This window comes from Lampris incognitus, chromosome 5, assembly GCF_029633865.1.
Source record: "Lampris incognitus isolate fLamInc1 chromosome 5, fLamInc1.hap2, whole genome shotgun sequence".
Lineage (NCBI taxonomy): Eukaryota > Metazoa > Chordata > Actinopteri > Lampriformes > Lampridae > Lampris > Lampris incognitus.
The window spans coordinates 57,646,971-57,659,812 of record NC_079215.1 but is presented as its reverse complement, the minus strand read 5'-3'; the positions used below and the strand labels follow the sequence as shown (position 1 = coordinate 57,659,812).

The 12,842-nt window shown below is 47.0% G+C and overlaps 1 long non-coding RNA gene across 1 annotated transcript; it reads left to right on the top strand.

Annotated features, from left to right (window-relative positions):
• Window positions 1-10,528: 10,528 nt before the first annotated feature.
• On the top strand, window positions 10,529-12,558 carry LOC130112222 (uncharacterized). The gene is made up of 3 exons (XR_008810213.1): window positions 10,529-10,571; window positions 10,833-10,936; window positions 12,497-12,558. It is a non-coding gene; the product is annotated as an uncharacterized LOC130112222 (long non-coding RNA).
• Window positions 12,559-12,842: the final 284 nt, after the last annotated feature.

The window sequence follows — 12,842 nt, the reverse complement described above, 5'->3', positions numbered from 1 at the left end:
GAAGGACTTGTGATAGATTTGTCTGTGCAAGTACGAATCATGGCAAAGTCTCTCACCAAAGGCATGACATTCCAAGACTTTGTAATCAAAGTGTTGAACAGCATTGCCAGGATCGGTCATGAGAAGAAAGCCAATCGTATTGACATTGTGGCTGACCTCTACCAGAATATGAGTATCAAGACTGCGACTAGGAAGAACCGGGGATCAGCAGGTAGTTCACAGATGGCTTTCAGTGAGAATGACACCATGCCAGAATCTAAGCAATTCTTTGAAGCTTTTCTGTCTAATGTAGACAACAAAGTAGCCCTGAATCTAATGTTCGCCAGGATTGCTAAGGCACAAGCGTGGAACTGGGACAAGGAGTTCAGCATCACCTACGGCAGAAAGGTGCTTGCAAACTTCGGCGAAAGCTTCGAGATCCAGCTTTATGACAGCATAGATATGCTGTGAAAAAGGCTGACAACTGCATCGTTTGCCATGTGATGCACATGCTAAACAAGGGGATCAAGTCAGTTACAGTTAGAACAGTCGACTCCGATGTGGTAGTCATCCTACTAGGGTTCACTACACAGTTCCTATCAGTATGTAATGACTTGCAACTTATAGTTGACTTTGCAGTTCCTGGCAAACGCCAATTCTACTCAATCACAGAAGCACACAAGAAGCTTGGTGGAGATGTGGCCGATGCCATGCCTGTGTTCCATTCTTTTAGTGGCTGTGATTCTGTGAGCGCCTTCTTTGGCCACTCAAAGACTGCTCAATACAAAGCCTGGATAAACCACAGTAAGTCCACAGAACTCACTGCTGCTTTGAGAGGACTAAGTTGCTGCCCTAGTATCGAGACAGTTAAGGAAAGCATGGAAGTTATTGAGCCCTGGGTAATGAGCTGGTACAACAAGACTGGACTGTACAACTGTGTCAGTATAGATGAGCTCAGATTCCAGCTGTTCAAGCACTCAGTTAATGATGAGCTGAGAGACCTACCCCCAAGTCAGGATGCGCTTCTACAGCATCTGTTGAGAGCTACATTCCAGGCAGGATGGCTGTGGGGAAACAGCCTGCTACAACTCCCTTGTCCCCCTGTCATTGAATGGGGTTGGACTACCGAAGGAGAGGAACTCTTCGTCAAGTGGAGCACAGTTTCCACAAGAGATACATTGTCTCAAGTAACAGGGGTGTGTAGTTGCAGATCTAATAAGTGTACCTCATGTTCTTGTGCTGGCAGAGGGATGAAATGTCTCATTTATTGCAAGTGCCTCAGCAAGTGTTTGAATCCAGTCTGATGGGATGTGTGAGGTTAAAATAAAGATTTTTTTGGACCTCACATGGTTTGCTTTGTTTCTTTGGTGGTTACTGGGTTCCTCCTCTTATAACAAAGAGTCAACTTGAATACTAGCACTCCATGAGTAGATGTAACACTTTTACTCAAACAAACTGTATAGCCTTCTTGCACAGATTTGGCTAAAGTTGATTGCATGCTGCTGATCAATTCAATGGAAAAAAGAACATGTTCATGAATAGCTCAAAACGTGAAGGTTTTAGGGCATACAGTATATTTGTTCAGAGCACTAATATAAATAGTTATTTCCACATCTTTTGAGCCCAATATCAACTCGGGGCAACCTCCGAGAGCTGAGCCTGAGATATAGTCCCAGGGCTAAAAAGTGGGCGTGGCCATGTATGTGACCAGTGAAAATTAGTTTTTTGTAAATACCTGAAAAAGTAAAGGTTTTGGGGTATATGTTTGTTCATAATGCTTATATAAATGTGGTGCTTCTGCTTCTTTTGAGCCCATGATCAGCTCTCTGCGACATTCAGGAGCCGAGATACTGATTTCCAGGCCTAAAAGTGGGCGTGGCCATTTCAGAGACTTCCCCCACCTAAAATTTTGGGCTCCTTGCATTTTTTTCTTTATTGGACCCTAAATTAACAGAAAAACATTGGCTCAAATGTGAATGACTTTTTGCAGCCTTGACCCCATATTTGCCCTTAACTGACTAGACTACAGAGAGAACAGAACTACTCTGTCATTACATAACAAGTGTTTATAGCAACAACAGCATATTGTATATTTATAAAACGAATAAGGAAAAATAACTCCTGAGTCATATTAGCTTACATGATGAAAGGCACTTCAGTGAATCTCCTTTCAGTTCACAAACGCACGTGCTCCCACGAAGTGTGCCACCTTCCCCTCCTCTCGTGCTTTCGCAACCTGCGGCCACAATAGGCTGCGCCTCTCTCGGTCCTCGGGAGAAAGGTCTTCCTTAAAGCGCAGCTTCCTGGTCGTCAAATAGTCGGATCGTTTCGCCGTCTTCCAGATAATGTCTCGAAAATGCCTCATGGTGAATTGAATGATTACTACACGGGGCAGTGGTGCCGCGGAAGACTCGCGTCTTTGCCCAAGCCTGTGCACTGAGTCGAGTACCTCCGGGAATGTCCCTCGGTGGTCAGGAGCCATGTTTTGGCAGATTTCAATGACCTTTCTGCGGACGTCTTCTCCCTCTTCCTCAGTTCGCCCGTGGAGTCGCAGGTTCCCTCTTCGTTTGTATCGTGGCAGCTCCAGCACCTTGCTTTCCACATTTTGGATTTTTTCCTCTGCTTTACTCCCTCTCGCTTCGGTGTGCGTCAACTTTCCCTTCAGCTCCTTGAGATCTTCAGAAATAAAGTTAACAGTAACCTGCAGGTCACTGATACTTCCCCCAATGCTGCCAGCTCCTTGCTCTCTGATAGCCATCTTGAGCGTAGCAATGACGTTTTCTGCGGCGTCGGTTTCCATGTTTTGTCTCTTGCCAAAACGTTTGGATGGAGAAGAACTGGGAGTCGTAATTTTTCTCTTATCTGAGCCTGTAGAGCCGAAGGAACGGAGAAGACCGTAGGTTCACACTTTAGCCGTGTAGGCAACTTTCTTTAATCCACGGTAAATCAGAGAGACAACCAAACCACAGCTCGACTGAGCGGAGTTGGCAAGAATAATCAGAAAACTGGCTGGACAACCATAACTTAACCCTGCGTTAACCTGCCAGGGCAACCATGACTTAACCCTTAGTTCCTGGGTTGAATTCTGTCCCCAATACGTGTCCACCACATGAGCCCCCCCAGAATTCGCCCTAGTAATCGAAGTCAGGCAGGCGCGGGGGGACGACAGGCCGTCCGCGGCGGCTCCGGATAACAGGGGCCGGAGTGTCTCTGGGAGGCATTGACGCGGGCCTGTGGAGGTCGGCCTGAGGAGCAGAAGAGGCAGCTCGGGCCTCCACGGGGGGAGGAGGCGGAGCCGGGGGACGACCGCGACGAGGAGGTTGGGCTAACTCCAACGGCTGCGTCAAGTCCAGGTGTGCGGGTTTAACTCGGTCCACTGAAACATGCTCGGCCGTGCCCCCAAAATCCACCACCAGGTGCTTAGTTCCCCGTTCCAGGACGCGGAAGGGGCCGTCATAAGGGGGTTGCAGAGGGGGGCGGTGTGCGTCGTGACGGATGAACACGTAGTCCGCTGACTGCAGACCTGGGGGCACCTGGGACACCGGCGCGCCGTGTTGGGCGGTAGGGACGGGTGTGAAAGCTCTGACCCCGTCCAGCAAGGAGGCTCGTTGGTCCACAGCTGACCAGGGACGCGTTGCATTGGGCATGAAATCGCCTGGGACTCGCTGCGGCGTGCCGTACACCAGCTCCGCAGAGGAGGCTTGTAGGTCTTCCTTCGGGGCGGTCCGCAGGCCCAGCATGACCCATGGGGCTTGTCGACCCAGTTGCAGTCCTTGAGAGTAGCCCGAAGCGCAGCCTTCATGGACCGGTGGAAGCGCTCACATAGGCCGTTCGCCTGAGGGTGGTAGGCGGTAGTGCGATGAAGCTTGACGCCCAGAGCCTCACCCACAGCATTCCATAGCTCTGAGGTAAACTGTGGCCCGCGGTCAGATGAAAGGTCGGAAGGCGTACCGAAACGTGAGACCCACGACCCAATAAAAGCCCGGGCCACATCAGCAGACGTCGTGGATGCCAGGGGAACAGCTTCAGGCCAGCGCATAGTCCTGTCCACCACAGTGAAGAGGTAGGTGAACCCATGGGAGGGGGGTAGGGGACCAACCAGGTCGACGTGGACATGGTCAAATCGTCTCTCCAGCACTGCGAAGCGTTCCAGGGGCGCCTTAATGTGGCGGTGTATCTTAGCCCGCTGACAGGCAACACACGAGTCGGCCCACGCTTTCACGTCTCTCTTAAGTCCCTCCCACACAAACTTAGCAGAGGTCAGGCGCACGGATGGCTTACCGCCTGGATGAGAGAGGCCGTGCACAGCTTCAAATACGGGGCGTCTCCAGCTGTGCGGGACGATGGGCCTGGGCTGTCCTGTGGAGACGTCACACAGGAGGGTGACACCTGTGTCGCTGAAAGGAACGTCCTGCAGGCGGAGCCCCGTGTCGGAGGCCCGGAGACGGAGGATGCTCGGGTCCGTGTCCTGGTCAGCGGCCATCTGTGCATAGTCAAGGCCTAGGTGGACCCCTCCAATCACTGCCCTAGAGAGGCAGTCAGCTACCTGGTTAGACTTACCAGCGACGTGCTGGATGTCGGTAGTGAATTCCGAAATGTAGGAGAGTTGTCGCTGCTGGCGAGCGGACCATGGCTCGGCCGTCTTGGACATGGCAAACGTGAGGGGCTTGTGGTCCACGTACGCAGTAAACTCGCGGCCCTCTAGCAGGAAACGGAAATGCCGGACAGCGAGCCAGAGACCGAGGAGTTCCCTGTCAAAAGTACTATACTTGCGCTCTCGGGGTGTAAGCTGGCGACTGAAAAAGGCCAAAGGCTGCCAAGCCCCCCCCACCCACTGTTCGTGAACCGCACCAACAGCATAGTCCGATGCATCCGTGGTTATGGAAATAGGCGCTGTAGGTGAAGGATGCGCTAGCAGGGTAGCCTGGGAGAGCGCAGCTTTAGTCTCGGTGAACGCACGGTCCCGCTCTGCTGTCCAGTCGACCGCCTGGTTGGGGGACATGCCTTTCAGCGCCTCGTACAGTGGCCGGATGATAAAGGCGGCTCGGGGAATGAAGCGGTGGTAGAATGTCACCATCCCGATGAACTCCCTGAGCGCACGAGCTGTTTGGGGGCGCGGAAAGGCCGCCACCGCTTCCACCTTTGAGGGCATGGGGACTGCCCCGTCCCCAGTGATGCGATGCCCGAGGAAATCAATGGCTGTCAGCCCGAACCGGCACTTCGCCGGGTTGACGATCAGCCCATGCTGGCTGAGGCGTGTGAAGAGGGCATGAAGATGGGACAGGTGTTCTTCCTCGGAGGCGCTGGCGATGAGTATGTCGTCCAAATAGACGAAGAGGAAAGGAAGGCCACGGAGCACTGAATCCATCAGCCGCTGAAAGGACTGGGCCGCGTTTTTGAGTCCAAATGGCATTCGTAGGAATTCAAATAGGCCGAATGGGGAAGTCACCGCTGTCTTGGGGATGTCTGAGGGGTGCACGGGAACTTGATGATAACCACGGACCAGGTCGACTTTTGAGAAGACGCATTTGCCAGACAGGTTTGCAGAAAAGTCCTGGATATGCGGGACAGGATAGCGGTCGGGCGTGGTGGCGTCATTTAGTCGGCGGTAGTCCCCGCATGGGCGCCAACCTCCATCAGGCTTAGCGACGATGTGGAGTGGGGACGCCCACGGGCTGTCAGAGCGGCGGATGATCCCCATGCGTTCCAGGTGCTCGAACTCAGACTTGGCAATGGCGAGTTTGGCGGGGTCGAGACGCCTGGCTCTGGCGTAGACCGGGGGCCCCTTCGTAGCAATGTGATGCTCCACCCCATGCTTAGCGGTGGGTGCAGAGAAGGTAGGCTGCGTGAGGTCAGGGAACTCAGCGAGGAGGCGGTTGAACTTGTCTGCCTCTGAGAGAGAGTTGGCTAGACCTGCATAGGCCGCTTCCCTCCGCGTACATGCGAAGGAGGAGAAGGTTAAGGCATCGACCAGACGGCTGTTCTGAATGTCCACTAGCAAACCGTAAGCGCACAAAAAATCAGCTCCGAGGAGGGGAAGCGTTACATTGGCCATGACGAACTCCCACGTGAAACGTTGTCCACCAAAACACAGTTCTACAGACCGCACGCCGTAGGTGTGGATAGGGCTGCCGTCAGCCGTCGCCAACTGGGGGCCCCGCTCCCCGCCCATGATGTCGACGTCAGTAGCAGGGAGCACGCTTCTCTGTGCGCCCGTGTCACAAAGAAATCGCCGACCGGAGATGGTGTCGAGGATGAAGAGTAGCCTGCTCGTATCGCCAACACTCATGGCCACTACTGAGTGTTGGCCCTCTCGTTTCCCGTCGGCCTGTAGTTGCAGGGGGAACGGCACCGTTTAGCTTTTGCACCAAATCGAGCGTGGTACATACAGAGTCCAGAGGGCTTGTAGCGGTCTGATGCTGTGGCGCCACCGTCGGGCCACGCCCGCGATGTCGGCGGGGGGCCAGTGAAGGTAGGAGCCAGCACCCCGGCATGGGAGGAACGTTGACGAAGAATCGGTCAGCTTCCTTTGCCAGCTCACGGGGATCAGTGATGGTGGAGTTAGCGAGCGCAGTCTGGACGTGGGGCGGCATGTTGCGCAGAAACAGCTCCATAAACAGGAAACATGGCTTTTCTTAACCCAGTAGGTTTAACATCCTGCTCATTAGCTCCGATGGTTTGCCATCTCCCAAGCCCTGAATTGCGAAGAGGCGACGTGCTCTCTCCGTTGTTGACAGTTTAAAAGTTTCAAGGAGGAGATGTTTAAGTGCGGCGTATTTACCATCGGCCGGTGGGTTGGTTATGAAACCGCTTATCCTGGAAGCCGTAGCGCACCCCAGCGCTGCCACTACGTAGTAGTACCTGGTCTCGTCTGCTGTTATGTCTCTGAGCGCGAACTGTGCCTCAGCCTGCGCGAACCATGTAGCCCCGGAAGACTCCCAAAACTCCGGCAGTTTAATTGCAACGGCGTTCGTAGCCATAATGTGTGTGGTTTCAGAAAACTTATCCGAAAACCGACGTCGGGGTCACCAGTGTAGAGCCGAAGGAACGGAGAAGACCGTAGGTTCACACCTTAGGCAACTTTCTTTAATCCACGGTAAATCAGAGAGACAACCAAACCACAGCTCGACTGAGCGGAGGTGGCAAGAATAATCAGAAAACTGGCTGGACAACCATAACTTAACCCTGCGTTAACCTGCCAGGGCAACCATGACTTAACCCTTAGTTCCTGGGTTGAATTCTGTCCCCAATACGTGTCCACCACAAGCCCAGATTTTTTGCCATCACATGTGGCTTCAATTTTTTATCCAGAAAGTTCGTTTTGTTGCTTTTAAAGAGTTCTCAAGACAGAGCGGGTTCTGCAGTAGACCGAACGCTACGCCGCCATCTTGGCTCCATCATGCGAGTTTCTTCTTCCAGCCTCCTTTTAGAACCGGAAAAGGTCACGTGAATCCTAAAATTATGGATTTGGATTGCGGATAGATTACGACAATAAATTCTGTCGCGAAAAAAGGCTTATAATATTAACACGTTTTGTTCATCAAGATAATCCCCACAGATCAACCTCCTTTTTAACGAATTTTGATCCACACAGGCAATTAATAGAAGTTTGAAGCACATATTAGCTTCAAAATTAACAGTCGGAATATTAACGGCCATAATTTGTGTTCTAGAACAAAACGTGAAACACTCTGACGCTTATGTTAACCACGCTAATTATTTTCTGCATAAATCGCTGTCACTGTCAAATCTATTGTGGGCGAGCGGGGCTGGACCTGTGGGCGGGGCTGAACGGCCAACTCCGCCTTCCCGCAGGCTGCAGTCATTACCTTCTCCACAGCTGAGGGGCAAAATGAGACACTTCATGTAGTGACACTTACAGACTTCGTGTTTGCCACTGATGTGTTGAGCAGATCTAAACACAGATATTCATTGATATTTTCCATCTATTGTGTAGCAAACAACAGAACAAACAAATGAGAAAAAGAGGCCGGCTGAAATCGAGCAGACATCGGTGGAGTTACATGCCGCTGTTTATGCCATGGAGCAAGATATGGAGACGATCATTCAGGACAAAGATGTGCTCCTACAAATGGTGGAGGCCCTGCAGAGAGAGGCCGCCGTAACGGAGCAGGAGTTACAAACTACTGCCATGGTGGAAATTAAGGCTCTTGAGGAGCAAGTGGAGCTCCTCATTGACGAGCTTTCCCGAGGGAGGCAAAGCAGAAAAAAGATGGCGGCTGCCCTCCTCCAGGCAGAAGAGGAGTTAAATGCCACACTGTAGAAAATAATCCCAATGTACAGTATATGATTCTAATTTTTTACAGTAGTTTTCCTGTTCTTTAAAAATAGTGTACAAAACTGTAAAATTACAGACATTATCTGTAAATCAACAATCCGCCTGTTATTTTAAGTATTATGACAGTAATGACAAACTATTTATTTCTCATTCTTTTACAGAAAAATACTATATTAATTTTAAATTATCTTTTCTGTTTTCTTAAATTACATTCAAATTCACGTAAAATGACAGTAATCATCTGTAATTAAATATGTAGCCTGGTATATCAAAGTTTATGTCCATACTAACAATCTTAACACTTTTCTCTGTAATTTTAAGGTAAATCTTATTTTTATATTTGCATGTAATTATACATTCAACCTGTAATCAAATATGTAGCTTGTTATATAAAGGTTTAAGTCCATACTAACTGTAATTAAATCGGTATACTTGTTGATGGGAAAAGCTTGAATGAACATGATTGGTTGATGTGGCTGTCATCAAGAAAACTGACCAATGACAACTGTGCGCGCCTTTTTTTTTAAAATAACCGGCGAAATACAAAACTTAATTCAGATACGTTGATATTTGGGAACACAAATCGGTAATTTATAACCTCGGCTACGAAAAAGCTGCCACATCCCATAGAATCCACCTTAGGGCGACGTTCGCTTTGTGTGTATGTCTGTATGTGTGTCTGTCGTCGGGAGCGACCGAAGTTGGACGCAGTTTTTCGCCGTCAAAAGTACGGACACGTCCTCAGTTTGAAGGGACTTAAACACCGGCAGTTGGAAGCTAAAGCTAGGCTACAGTTGAAAGCTAGCGAATATAGCATGCCAAAAACACGACAGCTGTTAACGAAAACGGCAACAAAGCTAACTTAACTAGCAAGACAAACAGTCGCCAAATTGTGCGTTTTTTCGGCCTTCGCCGTCCGAAGTTGGATACCGATCCGCTACGTCAGTTGGGTCCGGCGCTAGCGTCAGTCGGTCCACTAGTGGACTATCTGCCCACTAATCGATTACCTGGATTTTTAACTGGATTTTTACCTGGATTATTTTACATCTGCTTGCCATGTTTTTATTTTGACCGAATCCGAGTTGTGGGATTTCGACGGAGAACAAAAAAATGGAGTATGGACACAGTTGAAGGGTGAGACGGATGTTTGGTCAGCTAGCTAACATTAGCTAAGTGACCTTCGCGGTTATAACTGATCTCCTGCTGCTATGTCAGGTAAGGAAGCATTTCCCTGTTATTTGCTGTACATTCATAACCAAACGCAATGTTTGTGTTCATTCTCTAATTTACAGTGATGATGTTTTCAAACAGATTAGCTAGTTAACCATTAAGTAACGTTAAATTAAGTAAAGTCACAGGTGACAACGTTAGTTAGCTTGTTGGCCTGATTCGTGGTGTTAATAATAAATGTGGTTTAAACGAGAGGTTTGATTTGCCTCTGTTTGCAGGCAACGAGTCTGTGTCATGTCATTAACGTTATGTTAGTAACCTTACAGTTGCTTCTCTCTCTCTCTCTCTCTCTCTCTCTCTCTCTCTCTCTCTCTCTCTCTCTCTCTCTCTCTCTGTGTCAGGGATGCAAACTTGTCACCTTTCGGCGAAAATCGCCGTTTTGAATCCTCAATAAGTCATTTGTGTGATTATTGCAGATTCAATTAGTTTTGTGAAAAGGGTGTGTGTTTAAGTGGTAAAAGAATTAAAGCAGTGGCACAACTCAGCCAGGAAAGCAAGGTGTAAATGTCTAATACGTTAACATGATGTGAGCAGCAGAGCACACGTTACGTTACATCGTAACTGTCAGAAAATGGTGAAGAATGTTGATCACTGTTTCCCAAAGACCAAGGTGACGTCCTTAAGTGTCTGCCATGAACCGATGTCTGCCTTAAATTACTTCAGTAGAAGTAAGTTAACATTAATTCGTGGGTGAGTTTTTCTCAATATGCTGACTGTAAATGTACGTTAAATTAGATTAAATACAAATTAATTAAATGTACATTTTACTGTACATTAACACAACACTGGAAACTTTTGTGTGTATGTCCCGTGCCTATCCCACCCTTATAAGCTTCAGAGGACCTATTTCACACCTTGTTTTACCAGCCAAAATGCAACTGCTCGATTAATGGATATTTTATTCACTTAGTGAATACCTTGCAATACATCTCCATGTTGGAATGAATCAACATTTATGTTAAGTTCCATGTACCTATATACATACTATGTAAATTCACTGATACTTCTCATTCTAATTCCAGAGACGCTCATCAAGGCAAGGTGATGATTGTCAGAGGGAAAGGTAAGTAATTTATATATACAGCCTATACTACAGGTCATTCTAAGACAATAAAAGATGTGAATGTTTTCAAGTTATTTACATAAATCATACTATTTGCCCTATTAAACAATCCTGATCAGTCTAAGAGATTGAATGACTGTGCTTGCTTAACATAACTACCATCCTCATCTCTCACTTGGTGTTGTTCAAGTAGTTGAGAAATTAGTAGAAGAAAGACAAACATGACCTACCCTGTCTCTGTCCTCTCTATCTTTGCAAAAGGGAAAATGCAGCATGAGCTCCAGAAGTGCCCGGGGAGTTGCTGTGATGTCTTGTGGGGTTGTTAGTTTCAACAACTTAACTGCAGGCCTTCACTCAACCTGCAGGTAATACCCTTTCCTCTTCTCACACACATCCAAACACATATTGACACATGAAATGATACATTTACTCAGTGGTGTGAAATATTTTCGATTTGATCTGAAGTTTGGTGTGTGTAGGGTAGGCAGATAACAACATGCGATTAAATATACAATTCTTAAAGTAAGTGCCTGTATTATACACAAATAAGGCTGCACAATATTTTTTATAAAAAAAAATCATGTTGCAATTTTTTTGGATAGATCTTACGATCGTGGGAATGATCATTTTTATATCCAAATTCTTGTGCCTCCGCACTGGCGATAGCCAGGGCCGGGAGGCGTTAACTTTTCAGATTGTCCGTCTGTCCATATGTCCCATTCTTGTGAACGCAATATCTCAAGAACACCTTAAGGGACTTTCTTCAAATTTAGCATAAATGTTCCCTTGTACTCAAAGATGAACAGATTAGATTTTGGAGGTCAAAGGTCAAGGTCACTGACCTCATGTCTTGTAGATGCGATATCTCAAAAACAGCTTCAGAAATGTTGTCCAAATCTGGCACAAACATTCACTTGGACTCGAGGGCTAACTGCCCAAAGGTCAAGGTCACTGTGACCTAAATAAGTTTAAATGATATTGAACAATGGTTCCGTATTCTCTCATGCATGATAACACAGTTATTGTGTATTGGAAAATCATTAATGAACGTTACTGACCTCAACACACCAAAAACAATGAGCACATAACCTGGATGTTTATAACAAACTAAAATCATATTAACAATAAGACATTAAAATCACTCACAATGGCATTACAACCCAACGCACATCATGTTTTAACTGACAACGGCATATTTTTCTCACATTTACTTATTGTAACTACATATATGAAGTAATATTCTCAATTTTGAAGAAAATATACACTACATTATTTAAAAAAATAAATCATTCTTCACTACATATGTTATATGCATCTGGACACACGTGAATGTCAACTTCAACATAACATCTGCGCAGACGCATAAAACCGCCTTGAGGTATTTCTAGTTATTGTCTTGTATTGTGATAGGCCATGTGTAATTTGTTGCCAAGCACACACACTCACTGATATCAACAGGTGACCACGCAGTTCACAACCATTGGGAGCAAAGGACACTTCAACATGTGGGCAGGAGGAGTCAGGGATCAAACCATCTGATTGGACGACCACTCTACCCCCTGAGCCACAGCCGCCCTGATTCTTCTTTTCATGCAGTTATATGCTAAGAAAAACTGCGTATGAATATTATATTCCATTTCTGTCAGGTCCCCTATATGGAATAAATACCACAAAATACTACACACTGGACTTTGATATCAAACTGCTTTGAAGAGTTTTACATGAGCTCCCCCCTAAATTACACAGAAATACAGTATATGATAAGGCTTATGCTTGTCTTGGAGAGATGTTACAGAGATGTTATATGGCCTTATGCATGTGTGCTGTGTATTTGTAACTGCCTGTTTATTTCAGAATTTTTTTACATTCTCATTTCCAATACTGATAACTGCTAACGATGAGAAATTTGTTCCTATTTTTTGTAGATCAAGCATTGGAACAAGGTTTACGGCAGAGAACAGGCACCCAACGGAGAGGCAAGTCTACCATTAGTAAGTATCAACTGCAATATACTGTAAGACAAGCTATTAGTCAATGTTATCCACTATCCCTTACATTATGATGGAGATCTGTAAGTGTAGACAAATCTTTAAAAGCCTTGGTGGAAAAGTCTAAATATTTTGCTCCAAGAGCTGGAAATACAGACAAGTCATCAGTTACAACTCACATGGGCGTCTCAATTGGCTGTCTTTTCACACGTGACTTTTGCTACACTTCTGCCGCGGAAGATTTGCAAATGTGTGTGGTGATTTGTGTGCGTGTGATTCTTTT